Source organism: Marmota marmota, unplaced genomic scaffold, assembly GCF_001458135.2.
Source record: "Marmota marmota marmota unplaced genomic scaffold, marMar, whole genome shotgun sequence".
NCBI lineage: Eukaryota > Metazoa > Chordata > Mammalia > Rodentia > Sciuridae > Marmota > Marmota marmota.
Window position 1 is genome coordinate 31,061,442 of NW_025999990.1, and position 26,279 is coordinate 31,087,720.

At 36.5% G+C, this 26,279-nt stretch overlaps 1 protein-coding gene across 28 annotated transcripts in view; it reads right to left on the reverse strand.

Annotated features, from left to right (window-relative positions):
• Dtna (dystrobrevin alpha) overlaps window positions 1–26,279 on the reverse strand; it is a 315,681-nt gene that overhangs the window by 177,377 nt on the left and 112,025 nt on the right. For all 28 annotated transcript variants that reach the window (XM_048806343.1, XM_048806342.1, XM_048806340.1 and 25 more), the window contains one exon: window positions 13,445–13,574. The gene's annotated coding sequence lies outside the window, so the exon portion shown is untranslated. The remainder of the gene's footprint in view (window positions 1–13,444; window positions 13,575–26,279) is intronic.

The window sequence follows — 26,279 nt, forward strand, 5'->3', positions numbered from 1 at the left end:
AACTGCACGCAGTTGAGAACCACTGCTTGGAGTGAAGTGGGCAAGGTTCTGAACAACTTTCAAAACCAGTTGTGGATGATTGTTTTTGTCCCATCTATATAGTGAGCAGAATTCACATAAATGCTTTTGTTATGAGTAAGAACATTTTTCTTATTTAAATAAAACACCACCCTTCTTTCCACATAGTGGAGGGTCTATCTTGCATGATTGTCTTCCTTCAAATTTCCCACTGGATGGGCTGGGAAGGTAAAGCCATGGTGCTACATCAGATTGGGGTATGAGGGCAGAATTATTTCCAACACTGATATTTCTTTGATATCTTATGGTTTCCCATGAAAATTCATACTGATGTATCTTCTTCCTGGGACTTTGAAAGCTCCATCATATGATTAAATATTCCAAGTAGAAAAGAATGGGCTTTGGGTGCACTTCAAGCTATTGATGGTGTCTTGTATTCAGGTATTCAGATATCAGGCATTTTAAATTTAGGGGTTAATTTTTACTACCCAGCTAAAATTTCTTTTATTCTATACATTTTTTTTTCTTTTGCTTCTACATTTTTTTTAAAAGCGTACATGTTTTTCTTTTGCTTCTACTTTTTTTTTAAAGTAACCACCCTTTAAAACAAGGGGAAATATTTCAGAATCCTTAAATACTCAGCATGAAAATGAATACTATCAGCAAAAGGGGAACATGTTAAAATATTTTCCCAATAAAACTGAGCAAACAGAATAACAAGCACTTGAAACAAGCTGTCTAAGAGTGTCAGTTTTGGTGGGTATTTCATTCTGTATTCTGTTAAAATCATTTTGGAGACCGTAGGATGTAGACCTGTTATTCTATACTCATTTTCCAGACCCATACCAAAGAGAACGACATTACATTAAATGCTAATTTTCATTTTTTATAATTTAATGAGCTCCTTCTGAGAAAGCTACTGTTTCACCAGCACATCAGAGATATGCAGGATGGCCAGTGCAGAATGAAGGTTGAGATGTTGCTGTTTCAGTTATTCACTGATGTTCTCCAGACTCTGACAAGCATCCACTCATTACTAAGCAACTGAAGCTTATTGAAATTAGTATACATTAAGCAACACTCTAGATATAAGTATGAAAGGAATCTAAATATTTTTTGGGGGGAGGGTACCTGGGATTGAACTCAGGTGCACTCCACCTCTGAGCCACATCCCCAGCCCTATTTTGTATTTTATTTAGAGACAGGGTCTCACTGAGTTGCTTGGTGCCTCGCTTTGGCAGAGGCTGGCTTTGAACTCACAATCTTCCTGCCTCAGTCTTAAGAGCCACTGAAATTACAGGCATGTGCCACTGTGCCTGATGGGATCCCAATATTCTAATGAGAAAGCAACCATGAGCTGAAATAGGCTATTTTTTAAAATTAGGGAAGACAAATAATATTTAACTGAAAATCCCTTGTGCTTACAGGTAACAAACTTACACAGAATACTTCAGAGCTAGATGACATGGAAAATCACAAAGAAATTCTTTTCATCAGGTAGAATAACTTCTGTTAAGAACTGAGTTTTAAGGAAAGAAACTGAAGAAGACTTTAGAAGATTGAAAGATCTCCCATATTTTTGGATAGGCAGAATTAATATTGTAAAAATAGCCACACTGCCAAAAATGCCATACAGATTTAATACAATTCCTATTAAAATACCAGTGATATTTTTCATAGAAATAGAAAAAGCAATGATGAAATTTATTTGGAAAACTAAGAGGCCCAGAATAGCCAAAGCAATCTTCAGCAAGAAAAATGAAGCAAGAGTTATCACAATATCAGACTTTAAATTATACTACAGAGCTCTAATAACAAACAGCATGGTATTGGTACCAAAACAGAGATGAAGACCAATGGAAAAGAACAGAAGACACAGAGACAAACCTACATAAATATGGTTATCTCATAGTAGACAAAGGTGCCATAAATACACACTGGAGAAAAGGTAGCCTCTTGAACCAGTGATACTGGGAAAACTGGAAATCCATATGTAGCAGAATTAAATTGAATCCCTATCTCTCATTCTGCATGAAATTTAATTCAAAGTGGATCAAGGACCTAGGCAGTAGATCTGAGACACTGCACCTTCTAAAAGAAAATGTAGGCCTAACCCTCCACCATGTAGGCTTAGGAAATGACTTTCTCAATAAGACTTCTAAAGTGCAGGAAGTAAAATCAAGAAACAATAAATGGGATGGTATCAAACTAAAAAGCTTTTTCACAGCAAAGGAAACAATCAAGAATGTGAAGAGAGAGCCTACAGAGTGGGAGAAAAATCTTTGCCACCTGCATCTCAGATAGAGCATTAATTTTCAGGATATATAAAGAACTCAAAAAACTTAACACCAACAAAACGAAAGAAAACCCAAATAACCCAATCAATAAATGGGCAAAGAAACTGAACAGACACTTAACCGAAGAAGAAATATGAACAGTCAACAAATACATGAAGAAATATTCAACATCTCTTACTATTAGAGAAATGCAAATTAAAACTACACCGAGATTTCATCTCTTTTCAGGCAATTATCAAGAATACAAGTAACAATAAATGTTGGTGAGGATATGAGGAAACAGGTACCCTCATATATTGTTGGAGGGACTGAAAATTGGTGCAACCACTCTGGAAAACAGTATGGAGATTCCTTAGAAAACTCAGAATGAAACCAACATTTGATCCAGTTATCCCACTCCTTGGCATATACCCAAAGAACTTAAAATTAGCATACTATAGTGATGCAGCCACATCAATGTTTATAGCAGCTCAATTCACAATAGCTAAGCTATGGAACCAACCTAGGTGCCCTTCAACAGATGAATGGATAAAGAAAATGTGGTATATATACAAAATGAAGTATTACTTAGTCATAAAAAAGAATGACTTTATGACTTTTGCAGGTAAATGGATGGATCTGGAGACTGTAATGCTAATGAAATGCTAATGAAACGAAATAAGCCAATCCCCAAAGGCAGGATGTTCTCTCTGATATGAAGATGCTAACACACTATAAGGTATGTGGGGCATTTAGAATAGAAATTCATTGTTTTAGACAAAGGGAAGGGAGTGGGTATGGTAATAGGAAAGACAGTGGATTAAATTGAACATAGCTTTCCTATGTTCATATACGAATAGATGACTGGTGAAACTCCACATCACATTTATTCACAAGAATGGGACCTAAGTAGAGTAAGTTATCCTCTATGTATATATAATATGTCAAAATATACTCTACTGTCATGTAAATATAAAGAGAATTATAAAAAAATTACTTATAAAAAAAGAACTGAGTTTTTGGGGGACTAGCAAGCTCTGTCCTTCTTGGGCCCTTTCACTCCTTGTACTGTAGGAAGGGAGAATCTGGGACAGAATAATGTGATTTTACCATTAAAATGTGTGCAGGCCTTTCTTGCGTGCAGACCTTTCTTGCCAAAGAAGGGTTCAAATTGCTATGGGGATGCATTGGGGACTCAGGCAAGGGCATAGCTCTGTCTTACTCCCGGTGACATTGGTTGCAAAGGAACTCTGTTAACTGAGGGGTCTGTTGCTATATAGAATGGGGGCCTATGTAACTGCCATTATGGGAGGCTCATTTGCTATGGCTGAATGGGAAGAATGGAACCTTATGTGGAATATATTAAAGCATTTCCCCTCCAAATGTGCCCTTTGAGGATGCAACTACCCTAGGAAGAACTCCAACTTCAGAAGAGACACTGTTGGATATTAGAGTTGTTTATATGCTAGGACCACAGGGCATAATACTACAAAGTTGTTCATAAAAAGACAGCCACCTTATTTATTCACATACTATTAGAAAATGCTCTAAGTATTCATCAGTCTCTGAAAGCACATAGACACACACAGTAACATTTATGTTATAGAATAATTAGGAACTGCCAGAATTGAGAGCTACATTATTAATCTGATTTGCTGGTTTGAAACCATCAGATTCACAGTTTCAAATTTTACTTATATAAACTCAGTACAGACTTAAAACTCACATTTTGAAGGTTATAAAAATCAGTTGATGGATAAAATACAAACTCAGACAGTAAACTGTCACTAATATGAATGCACTAACATTAAACCACATTGTTACTGGCGTTTGTAAGCCCATTTCAATCTCTAGTTTTTGATGGGAAAATATTCCTCTATTCATTCTCGTGATAACACAGTTTTTGAAATGGTACTTATGTAAAGGTAAATAGCATTTTGCAAGCTCTTCTGGAGTAGTAAAGGGCAATTAACAAACAAAAGATAACTCAACAAGTCAGGACTATAATCTGGGAATGTGAATAGACTTCTGTTTTCTAAGACACTATATATTTGTCTTACTCAAAGACACAACAGTGCAGATATGCCACTCATATTTTTAAAAAATTCTCTTTTCACTTCTGGAATGTTTAAGTAGGTATGAAACAAGTTTTTCATGTAACAGTAGTAGATCAAAGTCATGGATATGAATCTTTTCAATGCAATATATAAGGTGCTTATGGATCCCGCTGTTTTATATTTTTAAAAGTGATTATGTTACAACTATTTTAGTTGCCATGTTTAGCATTACATTGTGTCTATCATTGCCTGGACTATTTTATTTATTTATTTATTTTTACTGGGGATTGAACCCAGGGATGCTTTACCACTGAGCTACATCCACAATCATTTTTATTTTATTTTTCTAAACTTTGAGACAGGGTCTTGGTAAGTTACTGAGTTTGGCCATAAACTTGAGATCTTTCTGCCTCAGTTTCCCAAGTCACTTAGATTCTGGGTATGCACATTCATGCCCAGCTTCGACTATTTTACTGTCTTCATGGGAGAGCAGTTTAACATCTTTATGCTGGGGGTTTACACACACACACACACACACACACACACACCCAACAGTAAGCAGGATGTGGGCCTGGAAGACCTTCCTGTTTGTTTGTTTCAGCCATATTTCCAGCATTTAGCAAATATTTAACAATCTCAATAAACATCTAACGAATAGTAAATCTTCTGCACATTCTTTAAAACCAGAATCAACCTTATTTTCTTTTATTGTCTCTTTAGGCCTGGAAACTTCTCTTGGAACAAAAGAGGACCAAGAGGACAGGGATGCAGACCACCCTGTTGTGTGAGAGGAGCTGGATAGGGGAAACTCAGACAGGTCCTAGCTGTGGCTTTGCAGCTAATTCCTGGAGTAGTCCTTAACTTCTCTGGGCTTCAATTTCCTCAAATGAAAAATTGATGGGTCTCAGGTAGATGACCTGAAACATCCTTCCTGATGCTTTAAATTCTAGGATTCTAACAGATGGTAAATCTAACCCAGATATTACTTGGAATAGTTGTACCTAGTTCAGAATCAGGGAACAAGAAGGATATGTAAAGAATGTTTAAAAACTGAAAGGAAGAAAGAATAAATAATTGTTCTAAGAATGCATTAATGCTGGCTGTGCATCCATAGGATTTTCCACCAAAGGAAGGAGCTCTTGTCTATAGATATAGATTTTTGCAATTAAAACAAAGTCAGAGATTGTTTTTTGATAGTTTAATTTCAATTATATAAGTTATTCTTACCCTTGGTATTTAAAAGGTGTGATTTAAAAATTCAGAATGCATTTATATACTCCCTTAAGAAGTGCTAATAGGGTCACTATAGGTAGGCAAATTTTTATTTTGCATCTTAAGCCCTTTTGTAAGTTATAAATAATCATTTCATAAATATTCTTCAGGAGAAAAAAGAAAGGGAGAAATTCCTGCCTTAACAAAACCTCAGCTCCTAGTGTTGATTCTAGATAACATTTAGCCCCCAAATTCTATTAGTTTACAACTTCAGACATTGTCATTTCCAGAATTACCCTCATATCAGTAAAGGAGGATTTTACCTAAATAGGTCTCAGAACTATAAGGTGCTAGATCTTTGAAATTCTTTTTGAACAGAAGTAATACTAATTTTAGTATTAACCTAAACATAAACTTATTTGACAATCAGAAAAGATCTATGTATTTTCAAATAACTTACTCTTCAGAAAATATTTTAAATGAAAAATTCTAACATTATCTAACACATGTATTCTTCTTATAGGATTAAATCAGAAAGTTCTTTAAGAATGGAATTTTGCTAAAGAAGACATGTCATTCTTGTTCTGCTACTTAACCAAAAATATGTCAGTGGTAAGTTATTTAAACTCTTGGAACCCTAGTTATTGCATTTGAATAACAAAGGTAACACCAGGCTTATTTGAGGGATTATTATGAATTTTAAAAAAGATAATGTGTATGGAGAATCTGCTTTGGTGCTTGACACAGAGAGCTAGGGCCCTCTGTCAGGGAAGTTTCCCTTCCCTGAATGGAGCTCTCCTTTTCTTGTAATGGCTGAATACAGTGTTAGAATCTTAACCACCCTGATAGCACTCAAGCCTCTCTCCAAACAGGACCCTCCATACTTCCTTCATACCAGAAAGAAGACTTCGCTGTCCTTGGTACAGGACTTCCAAAAGTGAAAAAAGACCAGGCATTTGTCCTTGATGAAAAATTCAGAAGGAAGACAGACAGATAGCATGAGGAATTACAGTCTGATGCTGTGAATGCTGAATGAAGATTGCTTTTATTTTTGTTGTCTACACTAGGAGCTCACCTCCTAAAAAGGTCTATACTCAAAGGACATAAAATTAGCATACTATAGTAACACAGTCACATCAATGTTTATAGCAGCTCAATTCACAATAGCTAAACTGTGGAAGCAATCTAGATGCCCTTCAATAGATGAATGGATAAAGAAAATGTGGTATATATACGCAATGGAATATTACTCAGCATTAAAAGAGAATAAAATCATGGCATTTGCAGGTAAATGGATGGAGTTCGAGAATATCATGCTAAGTGAAGTAAGCCAAACCCCCAAAACCAAAAGCCAAATGTTCTCTCTGATAAGTGGATGCTGATCCATAATGGGGGAGGGCTTTGGGAAAAACGGAGGAACTTTGATTGGGCAAGGGGGAGGGTGCACGGGGACAGGAAAGATGGTGGAATGAGATGAACATCATTACCCTAGGTACATGTATGATTGCACATATGGTGCGACTCTACATTGTGTATAACCAGTGAAATGAAAAGTTGTACTGCAATTGTGTACAATGGATCCAAATGCATTCGGCCATCATATATACCTAATTAAAATAAATAAATAAATTATTATTATTTTTTTTAAAAAAGGGCCCAAAGGGCTATGTGAATTCATAGAGAGGAGTGATAACTGTTGATCCAGGAGGGCTTGTCAATGATTTCAGTGAAAAGACAACAACAATAGTTGTAATGGACTTTGAAGGATGACCAGCATATTGTGAGTCACTGGAGAGCACGTGGTAGTGAGGGGGATTTGGGGAGGAGAGTCTATGCAGGAGAACCAGCTTGTGCAAAGTAAAGGCACGAAGAACAAGGCTTAGAAAAGGTGAAAACATTCTGGAAAAGATCAGCTGATGAGGAGCAGAGGCAGGGACCCTGTATTATGACATACTAAGGAACACTGGACATAGATTTTTCTTTTTCTTTATTTTTTTGGTAACCGGGGATTGAACCCAGGGGCACTCAACCACAGAGCCATATCCCCAGCCCTATTCTTTGTATTTTATTTTAGAGACAGGATCTCACTGAGTTGCTTAGGGCCTCACTAAGTTGGTAAGGCTGGTTTTAAATTCATGATCCTCTTACCCCAGCTTCCTGAGCCTTTGGAGATTATAGGTGTGCACCGCCAGGCCCGGCTTTAGCCACGAACTTTTAAAACTTGAATTTCAGAACAAGACACCGAAGAATGAAAATGATGCATTCTGAATGTAAATCAGGAAGTTGATTTGGGCCATCATGTTTTAAAAGGAAAAAAAGGTTAAGAACACTGAGAAGGAGTCACTTGTGTTCAAAGCAAGGCTGTTTAAGATTTGCCTAAGATCCATTAATGTGATAGAACTTTTCTTTACCATTAAAAAACAATGCTTCTGTGTCTTAAAGTTATTTGGTGTTTACATTACACGAGAGGCAGAGGAGCATAATCATTCAGAGTTTAGGCTCTGAAGCCAGAGTGTCTGGATTGGAATACTCACCCCGACTAACTGAACCTTAGATAGGTTAGTTAGCCAACCTTGATGAGGCTTCAATTTCCTCCTTAAATATGGAGTTAAAACGTGCACGTTGTCAGGTGTGTTAATACAAAATGAAGTACGTGTGTATACAGAAGGATGTCTGGCGTAAATGAGAACTCCGTAGACATCAGCCCATCTTGCTTTGAGCCTTTGCCCTCATTTACCAGCCATCTCTTTAGAAAGTCCCTACAGTGTCCAAGCTCTATGCTGACTTCCAGGGATACAAAGATAGATACAAAATGACTTTTGTCTTTACAATCATTTGTGGTTTCTCACATCACACTAGAGGGTTCAGCAATAGTAGTACAGACTTATATCCTAGTTAAAATACTTTTCTGAACTGTTTGGGCAACAGTGATTTAAAAATCTTGCACCACAACATTGTTTATTATTATTATTATAACAGCCAACTCCTCTCTTCTCCCTTCTCTTCTTCCCCCAAATTGGAGAATATCATGTTAAGTGAAATGTTATATTTCTGCAGCCTGAACTATCTTTGATGGCAGGTATTTCCTGTGATTCCAGGCAACAGTGAGCTTATTTTAGTAGCTTCCTCTACTTATGTGCACCAAACCTTCCAAAGATGAGTATTTCCACCATTGCCTTAGAGGTCTCTTTGCTAATTCATTTGACTTATGTGTTAATGTAGCATCTATTATTGGTGGGTGAATTTTTCTTTCCCAATGGTATTTTCCCCCCAAAAAAATCATAACTTCAGAAAGTCTTATTTCCATAAGCTGGAGAGAAATGTTAATGATTAGACTTTTCAGTGCTATGCCAGACTAAGGAGAAGACTTGCTTGGAAAACATCAGTTATTCGCTGCCTTTTAAACCACAGCATAAAGCTGTTCGTCCCTGTATCTCTTAGCTGCAGGTTTATGACGGGGTCCAAGTAATTCTGTTCTGTTCATGATGACATTTGCTCATTGTCTGAAAGGATTCTAAATTAGGTATTGCAGGTTCAACATTAATTTTGGTTGAATAGTTGAAAATTGTTGGAGAAGGGACACCATGTCCTTTTGAGTATAACCACAGTACATTAAAATGGACAGATGAGCAGTTGTGATAGCCTCTAAGGAAAAAAATTGAAAAGGAAAATGTCTGCATACAAATGAGAAGAAATGAAAACAGCAAGGCACTTACATTTAAAATAACTAAGGAAAGTACCAAAATGATTACATGAAAAATTACTTTAATACCAAGGAAGCCCCTTAGAATGAATGGGACCTTTGAAACAGGACAAATTGTTTACCTGTTAAAAAAGATAGACACTGGCATCCTGACCACTTTATACATCTATTCAGTATTTATTATAGGAAAGGTGTGAGATGTTCAGACCATAAGGCATCTTCAAATAGTAAACACCCATTCTTAGAAGACAGAGAGATCAGATCCCTCAGCTAATGGTGAAAGGTCCATAATAAAATAAGAAGCTCTAGGCTTAAATGTAAATGTCAAATGTATGGAATTGGAGAATATCATGTTAAGTGAAATAAGCCAATCCCCCCAAACCAAAGGCCAGATGTTCTCTCTGATATGCAGATACTATCTCACAATAAGAGGGGAGGAGAAAAGAATAGATGTTCCTTAGATTAGACAAAGGGGAATGAAGGGAAGGGAGGGAGAAGGGGACTAGTTAAGACAGTAGAAAGAATCGGACATAACTTCTCTATGCTCATATGTGAGTATACCTCAGTATAACTCCACATAATGTAAACCACAGAATGGGAAGTTATAACCCATGTATGTATGATACGACAAAATGTACTCTATTGTCATGTATATCTAAAAAGAACAAATAAAAATTTAAAAAGAAGAAATAATAAATAAAAATAAATATATTTAAGTATAAAAATAAAAAAGTTCCAACAAAAAAATGTGAATGCCAGAATGAGACTGGTGTCCCATGAGAAGTTCTTGTATTATACACACTAGTTTATGAAATGTGAACATTAAAAATTGAAAATCGTATTTAGGATATACCTAAAACTTTAAAAATATTTCTATTAATTTGAAAAGCCAAATGAGAAGGGTGACAATGATTTTGTTAACAGAAACAAATTAATGTTACAAAATTGTACAGCTTAGAATACAGTTTTAAATATAATAAGTTAAAAACTTTTAAGGATAAAAAAAAATTCAGTCTTTAAGAGAATGAGAAATAAGTATTTATAAACACTGCTATCCAAAATATACAAAGAACTCCCAAGATTCAACAATGAGAGAATGAAGAACCCAAATAAAAGGTAGGCCAAAGACCTGAATGGGCACCTCATCAAAGAAGATATACAGATGGCCAAAAAGAAAAAGAAAATATGCTCAACATTAGATGTCATTAGGGAATTGATAATTAAAACAACTATACACCTATTAGAATGACCAAACTCCAAAACACAGACAACACCAAATGCTGGCAAGGATGTGGAGCAAGAGGATCATTTATTATTGGTGGAGATAAAAAAAAATGGTACAACCACTTTGCAAGACAGTTCATCAGTTTCTTACAAAACTATATGTCTTCTTATTATACAATCCAGTGATTATACTCCTTGGTATTTACCTAAATGACTTGCAAAGTTATGTCTACACAAAAACCTACACAGATGTTTACAGCAGCTTTATTCATAATTACCAAAACATGGGAGCAATGAAATGTCTTTCAGTAGGTCAACAGATAAACAAAATGTGGCACATCCAGAAAACAGAGTATTATTCAGCACTTGAGTGATCAAGTCATGAAAATATGGGGAGTGAATTTAATTCCATATTACTGAGTGAATGAAGCCAATCTGAAAAGGACATACACTGTATGATTTCAATTGTATGGAATTTTGGAAAAAGAAAACTATGGAGGCATCAAAAAGACATTGGTTTCCAGAACTTAGTGGAGAGGAGGACTTTTAGGCAATGAAACTACTTCATATGATATTTTAATGGTGGATATGTGTCGTTGTACATTTGTTAAGATCCACAGAATGTACACAAAGAATGAACTCCAATGTAGACTATGTAGTTGGGTGATAACAGTGTGTCAGTGTAAGTTCACAGAATGTAATAATAAATGTGCCACTCTGGTGGGATCTGGATAGTGGGGGAGGCTATGTGTATTTGGGGACAGGGAGTATATGGGAAATGTTTGTAACTTTCCCTCAATTTACTGTGAACAATAAATTGTACCCAAAATTAAAGTTTATCAATTGAAAAAAAAAGAATGTTCCATTGCTGTTTAAACCACTGTATGATTCCATCAGATAAAGTTCTGTAATAGGCAAAACTAATCAATGGTGATATGAACTAGGATAGTGATTTCCTCTGGGGGAATCAGCTACAAAAAGGCATGAATAGAACATCTGGAAGTATTGGTGAAGTTCTGCTTTTTTATTTGATTGACAGTAATCACATTGTGAAAATTCATAGAAATACATGTTTCCTGGTATCATGTGTGTGTTATATCTCAATGTCTTTTTTAAAAAAAATTTTTGTAGTTGTAGATTAACACAATACTTTTATTTTGTTTTATTTTTATGTGGTGCTGGGGATCGAACCCAGTGCCTCACGCATGCTAGGCGAGTGCTCTACCACTGAGCCCCAGCCCCAGCCCTCAATGTCTTAATTTAAAGTTTTTTATAAGTGAAAAAAAGAAACAAAATCCAAAACAAAACAAAGACCAAATGAAACTACCCAACTTTAAATTTATTTCCTGTGGATCATTTGTTTTACTGGGGAGAAGCAAGTAATCCCTGCACACTTTTCTTCCAGTCATTTTGGAATGAGGCATTAATGGATGAGTTAGGATGCAACCAACAAGAGAAAACACTCTAAGTATTTTAAAACGGGTGGAATTTAACCCAAGAGAAATGATTACATTTGACGAGAGGCTAAACTAGGGATAGTAAATCAACCTAAAGAGCATAATTAGCAAAAAGTCCAAGATACTACCACCTACAGTTCTCAAGGGACCAGGGGAAGAGCCAGTGTTGCTAGGGTTCAGGGTTCAAGGTTACTGGGGGAAGCTGGAGGCAAAGGCTGGGGTTGGAAAGCAGCCCACAGGGGTCTATCCCCATGGAACTGAGCAGGTTCAGGGTAAAGCATGGACCTCAAGGTAAAAACAGGCACAAACTGGCACACTGGAGAACAGAGAACTCAGAAAATCAGTTTTTCATTTTCATTCCTCTTGGAGTAACTGCTCCAGTAGGGAGATGGACTTAATGATATTTTCAAAGTGCACTGTTTACCTCTTGGGAGGTAGACATCTAGCAAACATCTTGAAAACAAATGAAATCACCATTGTAGTTCTATATCCAGTCTCAACAAACCAAATTCATGCATGCACCCTTAAGATCATGAGAGAGTTACAGACCTTACTGTGAAGTTAACCAAAAGTATAAAAAAAAAGTGTGCCTGCCTTTAAGGCAGGCAGTGAGCAATGCCAGCTACGTTGCTTTATTCAGAAAGTGACATGGGTGTATTCTGATGATCTGGACATCACCATTCTTCACAGAAGAAAATAAAACCACATTTTTTAAACTGATCTTAGAAGGAAGTGAAAAGTCACACAATTTCCCCAATATGACCACTACTCAATTCCTCCAATCCTCTCTGTCCTGCTAAAAAAAATGATGATATTTAAGGCTAATATTAAAGCACAAATTTGCAAGTTCTGTTGTACCATGGAAGGGTATTATGTCTGATGATATAAAACATATTTATTCATCCGTTTTATAGCCAGGCAAACAAAATTTAATGTGTTGTATGTGTGTGTACTTAATTGTTCATAGAAGTTAAAAAAAATTACTGCACTTGAACTTAACCATGTCCTGATTTTAATGTGGGCAACATAAAACCCTCCGGCAGGCAGCTTTTGAAATGTTATCTTTATCTCACACGTAGATGTGTCAATGATTAAACTGCCAGAGACACAAGCAAATTTTCCTTCAGTTTATACCTTATTAAAACATGGTTCTTATCTCATTCTGAATAATTACTCTAATATGAAATATGTTTTCTATCTTTAAAAATATTGCTAATTTTTAGAGGAGAAATAAAACATTATGGCATTTGCTTAACAGAAACAAGAAAGATATTGTTGGGGCCATCTCTGTGTTGAACACCTCATAATTCAGATGGTTTCTGATAATAATAAAAACAAAAGGAACAGAAAATAAGTCTTTCACTGTCTGACACCCCATTAAAAGTAGAAAGCTGGAGGGTGTTGGTAATATTTAACCCCTTTTATTAAAGGGAGAGAAGCACTTTACAAGGACATCATTGATGTCCATCTTACATCCGTGGGCTTAAACACACTCACCTAAAATTCCGTGAAGAAACAGCATGAATTTTCCAAAACCATCTATATTATTTTCTTTGAAATCGCTGTTGATTATGGCATTTAAAGACTCCCCAAGGGCTTCATCCAGGGATTTGTAAATCCTATATATCTGCAATGACAAAACATCGGTTTTATTTAGCTAAGAAACTCACATGTTTACTACAGAAAACAGTCAAGAATGGCAGTTCTAGAACATATGTTATTTTACAAAACCCTCATGCACTATTAATAACTTGTAATATTCAACTCAGAACATTGGTTTTCATTTACTATAAGAAATAAGTTATTTCTTTTCCTATAAGAATAATGGCATGGATGCTAGAAGTCCTTCCACAGATGAGGATGGACAGGCCTAGAGGGATCAAGTGACTGTCCAAGGTGAAACAGCAGGTTAATAACAGGAGAGAGTCTGGAACCTGGGGGTCCTAGCATAACTCTTTGTTTTTAGATGATTAAAAACTTAGAAATGAAACCAGGTGTGGTGGCGCACACCTGTAATCCCAGCGGCTCAGGAGACTGAGGCAGGATGATCTCGAGTTCAAAGCCAGACTCAGCAAAAGCGAGGCGCTAAGCAACTCAGTGAGACCCTGTCTCTAAATAAAATACAAAAATAGGGCTGGGGATGTGGCTCAGTGGTTGAGTGCCCCTGAGTTCAATCCCTGGTATGAAAAAAACAAAAACAAAGCAAAACAAAACCTAGAAATGGGAGAATATGGAATCTGCTATGCTTTCCCAGTAGGTAATTTTCTAGAATATTGAATCACCATAATTTCTACTAAAGCCAAGGAACTTCCTGTTGAAGCTGGAGTCCTCAGACACAAATGTTCTCTAATGGCCTAATCTTGAGCAGTTGTAAGTAGATATCTCATAGGAATTAGTTACATACAGCAAAGGCAAACTAACATTATTTAATTATCCATATGATTTATTATGTTGTGTTGTAATAACATATAAACAGTAAATAGCTCACAAAATGGGCTGTTTATGTTTCTTAAAGCTGAATGGCTTTATAAGTTTTTGCCTTCTGAGAAAATTCATAGATGAGAACTGGAGGAGAGAAGCTCTGCATGGTTCTGGAAATCACATGTTAAGACAAAGGAGAAGAGAGGGAGGAGGGACACATTAAGGTAAAGGGGACAAGGTATCTGACAGCTGTGGGGACAGAAAAGGGAGGGACTGATAGGTAGAGGGTGCCCTCTGTCCCCAGCTCCAACCAAACTGCTTTCCTCTCCAGCTGTGTTCTCTAACCCAGGTCATCTAAAATGATCATAATCATCATTTTAACTTTCATGACTAGCTTTAGGCATCTTATGGTTTTAGGTGCATAGAAAACAAAATCCTATAACAATAACTCCCCCTTCTTCGAATCCAAATTTTCAGATAAGTTTGTTATTTCATGAGTTATTAATAGGAGATAAAGAAAATTTCATTGCACAATTAACCCCTGTTGTGTCATATCAAGACCCAACAGTGCTAGATACATGCATGAATTTGACACTTTTGAATTAAATGTATTATTACAAAACTTTCTGATTTTTTTGTTTGTTTTCTTGAAGTACATGCTGTCATTATTTTAAAAATTGGGTTTGAAGTAGATTAGACCTATGCATTTGAAAATATGTTATATGTTAAAATGTTGCCCCTCCCCCCCATGAATGCAGGTCTCCAAACCACAGTGTCAGGAAATGAACATAAATTTACACAATCTTATATTCTTTCATGTAAAGCCGTGTGTGTGTGTGTGTGTGTGTGTGTGTGTGTTAATAAAGTGAGCACACAGAGATAAACATATCTAGCTCTATTTGGCAACCCAGAATCATTCAAGAAATCCCTTGTTTTGGGCCTAGTGACCTGTCAGGATCTTGTTGCTGGTCTTTGCTCCTCCACCTGTCAATCTTGGGGTGGGTATTTTGCATGTTTGGTTTTTGCCTAGCTCCCTGGGTCACCCTGGACTGCAGTGGACTAGGAGGGAAACCAGGAAGCACTCAGACAGAGAGCTGGGTAGCCCGAGTGGACTGGGATCTATGACTTTAATAACAATTGCACCTTGGATGATATGCTGATTGTGAGCCAGCTTGAGTTTCTGGCCACTACTCCTTCACCAAGAAGTGACCCTGTTTCAGCCTGTAGCTCAGGCAGTGATCAAAAGCATGTGTCTAATCTGGAGGCAGCTCCATCTCTAGTACTCCTAGCTTTGTGGGACCCCAGGATACACAGAACTGAATATAGATAATTCTTTCCACGTCTGAACCAGAGGGCGGCTTCCTCTGGTTCTGACAGTGAATCAAAGCCTTCAATCCTGCTCCTTCTCTTGCTGTAGCCTATTGAACACTTGAGAAGCAAAATTCTCACATGAACACTCTCTGGGGATAGAAAATGATACTTTTTTTTTCTTTAAAATTTTAGTTAAATACTAGGTCAGTAAACTTAAATTCTAGGTTGGCTAACCTAGAATATCTAATTCAACTAGAAGTTAAAGATTTAGTACACCGAGATAAGATAAAAATAAGGTCTCCTTTACCTAGTTCCCTGACAAAGATTTCAGGCAGGGTTCCCATTCGAGTTAAGAGTTGATATCACACCACAGATAAGAGAAAGAAGTGTTTTAGTCTATTTGGGGCACCATATTTTAGGCATCTAGGTTGAATGGAAATTGCAGGAGGTAGATTTTTGCTAAATAAGAAAACTTCCTTAAATTGGAGCATACACAAATAGAAACGCCTTCACACCACTGGTATTAATATAGGGATAAATATGATAGTCTATTGATAGTCACCGTGATGTGGGATTTGGTAAGGGCCATACAGCCATTACACAAGGATGGGGTATGTGGTCACTCCAGCTGTAATTCCATGGGACCAAGCCAAACATGAGACTCAAGCACAGTTAGTATTCACATTACCATTGAAGTTTGTGCCAGTGCTGATCTTCCCACTTAAAACAGCTCTCCATCCTCACTCTCTAGTGTTTACCTTGAAATATTTTCCTCATAGCACTTCTAACTTTCTAATGTATTATTTATCCATTGTCATTTCACACTAACGTATAAACTCTACAGAGGCAAAGTTTTTGTTCTTTATTGCACTCCCGATGTTCAGGGTGACGGCTAGCACACAGTAGGCCTGCAGGAATATTTATAGCAAGAACACACAAACCAATGAGTGAATGAAGTCTTTTTGGTTGTCACCAAATTTAAATCTAAGAAGAAACTTGGATATTCTTAATCACAAAGATTTGCAGATCAGATTTAGGCTTATAATTTATGATTTTTATCTATTCATCTCCTAGAAAAAAACAAAGTAGAGTGAAATATAAGATTAAATAACATGGATGCAGTAAAGAAGAAATCTTATTAAATTATCTTTCTTATTTTAAAAGTTGCCTCCTTTTCTTATAAATGTATTAAGTCCAATCTGTTCTCTGGTACCCCTGTGACCTTGCACCTCATTAAAATAATTTCATCCCAAGAATTCATAGGAATTTTATTCACACTGGAAAAAATGAGGAACCCAAGCAGTCATTTTATCTGTTTTCATTATTAGGTAGGAATTTGCAGCAGAAACACTAAAGGGAAGGGGGAAGTTGGTGGTCTCTAGGACTTACACTGTAGGCTTTCCTTTTTTGTTAGTTATACTTGGGAAATTGGGGTGCCATGGTCTGGCTTATTAGATTTCAGTGAATGGACAACAATTTCAGATCCTTGGGTTAGATGATGATGTCCATAAATTTGCAAAGGGTGCACCAGAGAAATGCAAACATGGAGAGCCATACTGCATTCATAAACATATAAAATTTGGTAATTTATGGAGTTTGACACTGTTTGTCGACATAAGTTGCAGCACCTATTAAAAGAGTTTGGTTAAGAATGATTGTAGTCATTGGAGACATGGTAACGACTTGTCCAAATAATTTCCAAACAAATAAATCCTGCTTTTTTCCAGCAGCTCTATGCCATGGAATTCAAGATGGCATGCTAAAATTTCACCCCACCTAAGCCTGGGATTCCTGTTAACCCTCTTTTGCAAATATAGCAGCAGAAGGATCCTTTATAACAATGAGAAGGCTGGGAGAGAAGGAAAAACTTTGGATCTGAAAGGTCTCTCTTCTGCTGTTATGGAAAGAAGACTGAAGTAGGATTAGAAGACTGGGTTTTCTTACCACTAACTAGCTGGGCAAGTCATTTACTCTTAACTTAGTTTCAGTTTTCTCATTAGTAAAATGAGGGTATTAGGTCTAGATCATTGGTGTTTCAGTCAGTAGTGGTTCTCCTGTCACCCTTAGGGACGTTTGACAATGTCTTGAGTATTTTCACTTGCAAGGGAAAAATAGGTACAACTGGCATCTGGCAGGTAGAGGCCAGGGTGCTGCAGAACATCCTGCAGTGTCCAAGATGGCCCCTACCGAATAATGAACCAGTCCAAGTGTACCAATACTGAGTTGAGAAACTTTGGTCCAGATGGTTTAAATCCCTCTCAGACGTCAAACCCTTCTGTAATTTTACCACAGGCCCCATACAGATCTCTGATATTGCACAAAGTAAGCCTAATTCACCACTGAAGTTAACCTGGCAAATGGACAGATCTGAAGACTATCATACTAAGTGAAATAAGCCAATCCCCCAAAACCAAAGGCCTAATATTCTTTCTGATATGTGGATGCTAACACACAATAAGGTGGGAGGGGGGAATGGGAAGAATATAAGATCATTGGATTAGACAAAGAGGAAGGGAGGAAAGATGGGATTAGGAAAGACAATAGAATAAACTGGACATAACTTTCCTATGTTCATATATGAATACACCAACCACTGAAACTCCACATCATGTACAACCACAAAAATGGGATCCTGGTTAGGATAAATTATACTCCATTTATGCATTATATTAGTCCTCATAGCAACTCTAGATTTCCCATAACTCTAGCCACCAATGACCATGAAGTTTCTCATGTTACCAACAGTTGTGCCTGCTAAAAGAGAAGCAATGCATCCTTCAACCTCAGATAACAAAGTTGTTGATGTCAAAATACACTCTACTGTCATGTATATCGAAAAAGAACAACATCAATAACAAAAGATATCAAGAGGGTATTTGAGCAAACATAAGAAAGTAGCAGAGAATTCAGTTTCACTCTTGATATTTTATCATCAGGGATAAAAAAAAATCATACTTCATCACTCAGGTTAAAGTAAGATAAAATGGAAGGCATAACATTTGGACAAAATAGCTGTCAAAAGGAATGGATGTATACATTCAGTAGTGAGTGCAGAATTTTTACACCATAGAGCCAGAGAGCTGCTCACATTCAGGAACTCTTCAACCATCTGACGACTTGCCTGTCAGCCTCAGTTCAGTTGGGTGTTCTGTCAACTGTTTTACAGGTGATGAGAAGAAAGAAGATGATTTATCCAGGATTTCTCAGCCGTAGTATTTCTTGCACAGCATTTTCTGCCTAAGGTTCTGCCTTTCTGATTCTTCCTGTTGCATCTCACTGAGGTTAGGGCAGTGGCTGACCAGATGATATTAATTTTAAAAGGACATGCCCCTGATATGGTATGTTTAATGACATATTGCACTTGGGCAACCTCAGCCGAGGAGCTCAGCTGCTAAAAACTCAAGGACTTACACATATTTTTTTCTTTTATTAAACAAGAAAAATAAGAATGATGAGCTCAGATGCTAATATTTATGAAAAAAACAAATTTAATTTAAAAATAGAATGAGATAGCAGGAAACTAATAGAGCTTTTGGTTTTTTAAATTGCAGTAACTTTCTTTAAAAGAGAGGTGGAAAATATGACAAACTATGAAGAAAATTATATTGCTTACATTCTTCCCTGGAGGAAATTCCTATGAAGATTTTAAACATTTACTGCCAGTTATATATACACACATATAAATATGTATATATGTGTGTGCTTATGTGTATATATATGCCCACAGGTACAATACACGTACATATACAACACATAATTTTTAATGAAGTTGAGGGATTATACTTTTCTTTTTTAACTTCTGGTGTTTGCTAGTGATCCATACATATTCAGCATACAGACTTCTTTTTATGGCTAGGAGGTTGTTTTTATTCAATTTGCTAATTAAAGTTTATGAACATATGACCATATGGGACATCCACAGTCACTGAGAGTTTTATTTTATTCATTTACTTCATGCACACATTCAGTCAGAATGTATTTCTGCTACATTCTAAGGTAAGGCAGTAGGTCATCATTTTACTTTTATAATATAAACTTCTGTAAGAAACCCAAGTTTCCCAAAATATCAGAAAAAGAAGAGTCATTTTTCTCAGAAAACATCTAAAGAAAGTAATTATCTCATATTGCATCTTTGAGGGAAATATGCACAAAACCAACAAGAGTCTCATTTTGTTGCATAATTACTGAAAATAAGTGCAGTTGAAGTTTTCTTAGAAGAAAATCTCTTTGTCTGAATATAGGTAGGGCAATATGCAGCTAAAATCATACAGGCAAATGCTTCTGCAGTGTTGAGCTCATTAAATCTTCAAACTTGTTGACATTAACTCCAAGTAAGGAAGAAATATTGACATATTTTTTACTCACTAGGAAAAAAATCTTTATTTTGTCTTACATTTAAGCGCCACCTTGAAGTTGGTCAAAAAGAGAATTAAGTTCAATTTTGAAGGATAACTAACAATGTGACAAAGATTAGTCCAATTAGATTTTTAAAAGAGGAAATTTTAATTAGTCACATGCAGATATATCATAGATTGTATTAAAATCTCCCTGATACTATGTGACCTTTGCTTTCATGTTCATAGTTTGTGTTCATTCATTCGACAGAGAAGCCCGTCTTACGTGTCTAAGAGATTAATCACGCAATGTGATTTGCTTTAACTGTGTTTGATTTTACCATGGTATAAAGATCAAAACAATCCGAAGAAAAGGGACAAAGAATCTCAGGGAACTGCTTATAGAAAAAGAGCAAAATTTAAAAAGAAAAAAGATTTAAAGAACATTTTATCAATTACTAGTAACGTAAAAAATAAAAAAGGAACGTGGAGGAGAGGAGAGTATGTTTGCAGGCAGAGTACCACGCTTCCCACAAGTCTCCTGAATCAAAGTTGTACTAAGTACATGGAATCCCACATGTTTTAAACATTACTCTTCTCTAATATGCATAAAAACCCAACCATAAAACTTGTTCTCACAAAAAATACAGCAGTTATTTGGATGCAATTTCAGTGACAGACTCTGGCTGGCACAAAAACCAGATTTTAATTTTGTTGTTGCTGCTGGTAATATATATCTTGTTTCCTCAGGAAAAATATTTATGTGCAAAATAAAGGAGGGTGTTTTCTTAAGCAAAGATATACTTTTTCTGGAAGGCATAAAGAGACAAGTGCATCTAATTCTGGTCTTCTACTCTGGCCTGGCCCTTCAGGGGTGTGTTTCTCCCTTATCTGGTGGACTTGAATATACCCTATGCCTAGGAGCCACCTGAGGGTTACCGAAGGGCTGACCTGTCATCTCCACCTGACTCAGAAGATGAAAGTGCCTTTTTAAAAACATGAAAATAAAAGATATATCATTTACCTTAGTATCAGTAATTAAGATGCTACTCTGGGGTTAAAAATAGTGAAACTAGAACCTACATCAGGGCTTCTTAAACATTTGGTCCAAAGAACCCTCCAACACCAAAGGTTTTTTTTTTCTATAGTTGTTATAGCTATTAATATTTATCTTATTAGAAATTAAAACTTGGGAATTAAAAATATTTATTTATAAATTCATTTGAATAATAATGGTAAACCCATTGCATGTACAATAAATAATAAAATGACAGTATTTTCCAAAACAAAATTTGGGCAAGAAATACAGCATGGTTTTACATATCTGAAAATATCTTTAATGTCTTGGTCAATAGAAGATATCTGGGGTTCCATATCCACTCCTGCACTGAATCTATTGCAAAATGGGGCTTGAGTTGAAGAGTATGAAGAAACTCCAAGTTTACACAGAGACACAGTCAGAAACATCAGAATATTTCATATTAATATGAATATTTGCCTTTGATGTGACACTGAAATTCAACAAATGGTTGATCCTTAAAATAGAGTTGCAGTGTGGAATCTTTAGCCAATCAATGAGCTTTAAATAATCATGGCATTAAAGTTTATCATTAGTCTTATACTTCATATAGATATTTTTACATATGTATAACTTTATAACACTGTACATTTGTTGTTTGGAAATTATTGGTTCACTAGATGCTGAAGATATTCCAAATGTTGACACATTTCACTTTCAGTAACACAAATCTTTTTCATATCACCATCAACACCTGGTGCTGTGGCTCATGCCAGTAATCCCAGTGGCTAGGGAGGCTGAGGTAGAAGAATTGAGAGATCAAAGCTAGCCTCAGCAAAAGTGAGGTGCTAAGCAACTCCTTGAGACCCTGTCTCTAAATAAAATACAAAATGGGACTGGAGATGTGGCTCAGTGACCGAGTGCCCCTGAGTTCAATTCCTGGTACCAAAATCACCATCAGTCTCATCAGAAAATTATTTTAAAAGTAATGGGAAGCTGTCAAGCTTATAGTGGCAGATGCAAGCTTTCCAAAATTCTGCTGGAAAGTTTAAATTTTTTCATTGTTGGAAATTTTTCAGTTGTTTTTTTCCCTGAAGTATCAAGCTCACTTCATTCATTTCCAAGAAAATATTTGCCAAATTCTCATGTCTGGATAATCTTAGTTTGCCAGCCAGTTGTTCTTTCAAATAAACATGTTGTTCTATGAAAGAAGTGGTGGGTTCAGCTTGTACCCCAAACAATTGTACTTGGAGACAATTATCGTATCTTGATATATTTTATGGATACTTTCCATTTTCTCACACCAACTGTCAGAAGGATGTGTATTAAGGCTTTGAAATTTAACAAAAAGGTTTCTTCTTCTCGTTGCTTTGTTTTTCACTATACACGGATTTGGGTAAAGAATATAATGACTACTAGAGTTTGGCACTACTGCCTTGGATTATGATAAGATACCCACAGTTTTAGCCACCACAAATTTTACACTATCAATATAAATGTCTGCAGATTGAAAAATGTAAATAATATGCTATATTATTAGTAAGAGGGTTTTGATATCAAGGAACCTTAGAGAGTCTTAGGGACTTTACTTTGAGAACCACTGCCCTAGAAGGAAGGGAATATGTTAAGGTGGTCAAGTGGGAGCTCTGAGATTTGACAGTCAATGGTAACTCATATCATTACTGATTTAATCTCTATATGTTATAAGGAAAATTACTTATCTATTTCAACCCCAGTTTTCCCATTTTTACTCTTCTGAAAGGAAAAATACCAGGTCTTACCTCACAGAATTAGTTGTTCCTAAAGATTAAAGGCAATCATTTGGCACAGTATCTGACACACAGTAAACTCAACAGATGTTAACTATGATTACTAATATTTATATTATCTTTCTTTTTGAGATCAAGGATCAATGATGTGAATAAATTAGAATATCAGCTGTTGGATTCTATTTATCCTACCCAAATCCAAATTTAAGTTCGACATTTCCTCTGTGAATATAAGCTACATGCAGCTATACACTTTTTCTCTACTCCCTTGAGTACAAAGGGAATACATTTTGCCCCTTGTATGTTGAATTTGCAAATTCTTATACAGTTAGTCATGAGAGACATTGCTTGGTAGTGAAAGCCAGCAGTGATAAATGAGAGATGGTATTTTTAATAGGTCCCTAAATCCCCCAACCCCTGACCTGATGCTTGGTACACCATGTTTGCTTGGAAGCAGAATGTACCAAGGAATTACCCTATGACCAAAACACTAGCACCATTTGCCCAAGGTCTAGAGCAAACACCTGAGAAAAGTCTTTCCTGAGATGTTGGCTCTTTCCCTAACCTAAGTCCTCCAGTATTTATCAGTTTTGGGGAAAAAAAACTGAGTGCAAGGACATGAAATTTAAGAAAAAAATGTGTGTGTGGGGGGGTGTTCCTAAAGAGGAGGGCAAGTGTGTGTGTGTGTGTGTGTGTGTGTGTGTGTGTCTGTGTATGTGCACGCACGTGTTCATAGGTGTGTGTTGCACTCTCACAGAAGGGATCTGGCAGAGACCGAGTCAGTGGTAGAAAACTTAAAGTTCACGGGAACATCTGGCTGACTTAAATGGGAAAAGTAGGTAAGACCAAGACACACCCGGCCCGCATATTTTATTTGGAAATATTTCTTAATCCTTCAAAAAGCATTCCTTTCTCTCATTTTCTTTGAAATAATAAGAGGTTTGGTTGATCTGTTTTTCTTTTTACCTTTTTTTTTTAAATATACCAGAGTACCAAAAAAAATTTTCTAACACACACACACACACACACACACACACACTCACACATTATATATATATATATATAACAAACCCCAAACTTGATGATAAGTGGCACATAAATTTGATCTCAGTGTTGAAAAAGCAATAGAGGGTGTTAGCATTGGAGCTCAAATGAAGAGTGTGTGTCATTGAAAGGGAGAAGCTCCCTGTACATGTGCCATGTAGAGGCACCCAGTAAACACCACCACATCTTCCTATTTTCAAATTCAGGGTAGAAATCCAGATTTCTACATAAAATCTTCAAATTAATAACTCTTGCCTCAAACTGGATAGGACAAATAAAACATGTTGGCAGAGTTTTCAGGTTGCTACATTTTGCCCCCCGCAAAAGATATAATTTCCTTTCCCTTCTGATCTTCAGGATCTTTAAACTGTGCCTTTGATTCCTATTACAAAAACTCAGTTGGGACAGAGAGGGATCCAAAATAGAGAGGCACCTCTATCGCCCTCTAGTGATCACAGCATGCCAAAACAGCAACTGAATGCTCATTCATTCTGTTTATTGAAAACTTCCACCTATGCGAAAATCATTATTCACCACCCAAAAGCCAGCAAAATAATTTTTGGCTACTATGTGTGAGGAATGAACCACAGGGTGATTTTCCTGTTAGTTCAGATTTTAAGGCAAGAGGGGATGGAAAGAAGGAGTAGGGCCATCAGCTCAAGCAAGGACTTAGAAGACACAAGTTCTAGACCATGCCACCAGGAAAAGAGAAGAATCTAAAAACCAGGCCTGGCAGCTCATGTTGTTGGCTGGAAGCTAGATACTGAGTTTTATGTGGACAAATGAGAATAGCATCAATCATCAATTTATCCACTAAGTAGAACAGCATGTAGCAGTTACTGCTAATTTGATCCCTGTTTTAAGTATTTAAAACACTTATTAATTAATGAAGAGCATCTCATATACTTTGTTTAGAAGCTTCACTTAAGCAAAATAGTTTTTAGGTTGGGGAATGGGAAAAATTTTGCAATTTGGAAAAAGAAAATTTCAAACAGACCAGTAATACAGAGTTAATCAAGGATCCTGAGAAAGTTAAAAATTTAGCTCTTGTGACATCTCTGTTTCATTTCCATGCTCATGTTGTCTTAGATCACTGTCTCCAAGAATTCCATTCCTGTAGCTCAAATGTCAGCTTTCAAGGATGGTTCCCTCTGTGCATTCATTTCTTGCTGTTTTGCCCTCCTTGACACATTCTGATAATTTAATGAACTGAAATCCGATTGCTTCTAGAAGCTCAATACTTGGTTATACTTTTGTTTTGAAAACAGCTTTTGAGTAGAGAGCATGTCAGCAAAAGCAAGTAAAAGAATGTGGATGTTGTTACAAGGTCAGCTTTTCAGATGCTGCAGACAGCCATTGCTGGCATTCTGTCAAACAGTTACCATGGGCAGCAGGGCCATTCATGGGCCATGAGTCAGCAGCCCTGACAAGGCTAAATACGGTGACCGCTCAACGCTCAGTATGATGCACACCCATGCGCCTTCAGAAAGCAGAGGAAGGAGGAATTATTTTATTCTCGAGTTTTGCTTAGAAAGAAATCTGCCAAGGTCATTAATGTCCAGATGTTAATTTGTATATGTGTACATGGGGTATATGTGTGTGTGTGTGTGTGTGTGTGTGTGTGTTAGAACCTAGGTTAAAATATTTATACATATAGATTTCTTCTGTAAAGTGAAATATAAGTGGACTGAGAGCTGACATATCAGAAGCCAGCGATTTTGAGGGAGAGAGGCAGTTGAATTGGCCTACCAGCTTAATAGTAGACACATGTGGCTACTGAGCAGCTGAAACGTGGCTAGTCCAAATTCAGATATGTAAGCATAAAACGCACACGTGAATTCAAAGATACAGTACTGCAAAACAAACAAACAAACAAAAAAAACAACTCACTAATAACTTTTGAAATCGAGTACATGTTGAAATGATGCTTTGACTTATGGAAAAATAAAATATATTAGTTAAACTAGTTTTGCTGGTTTCTTTTTACTTTCTAAAAATGTGGCTACTAGGAAGTTTAAAACGATGTACAAGGCTTGGATTCTATTTCTATTGGAAGTTCTGCTTTAGGAGACATTAGATATGATCTCCTTTCAATATAATACACATATGCCCTTACGTGCACACCTGTGTGTACACACACACATACACACATGCAGAGGAAAAGGATAGGAAAAAGGAGCCTGGGTCATGGGTTAAAATAACAAGGGCTTCAGAATTCCATTTAAGGTGCTGATTTGAAGATTCTAGTTCTCTAAGCCAAAGAATGGTTGGTACAAGAATGACACTGAGTCAGCCCATTCTGAATTGCCAAAAGGCCTCAGCTCTAGACCCAAGAGTGAAAAACATTTGTCATATTTCATTGAATTATGGCTCCTTCACTAACAAAGAAAGGGCACTGTCAAAGATGCTAAGAAATGTTTCTCCTCAAGCCACTC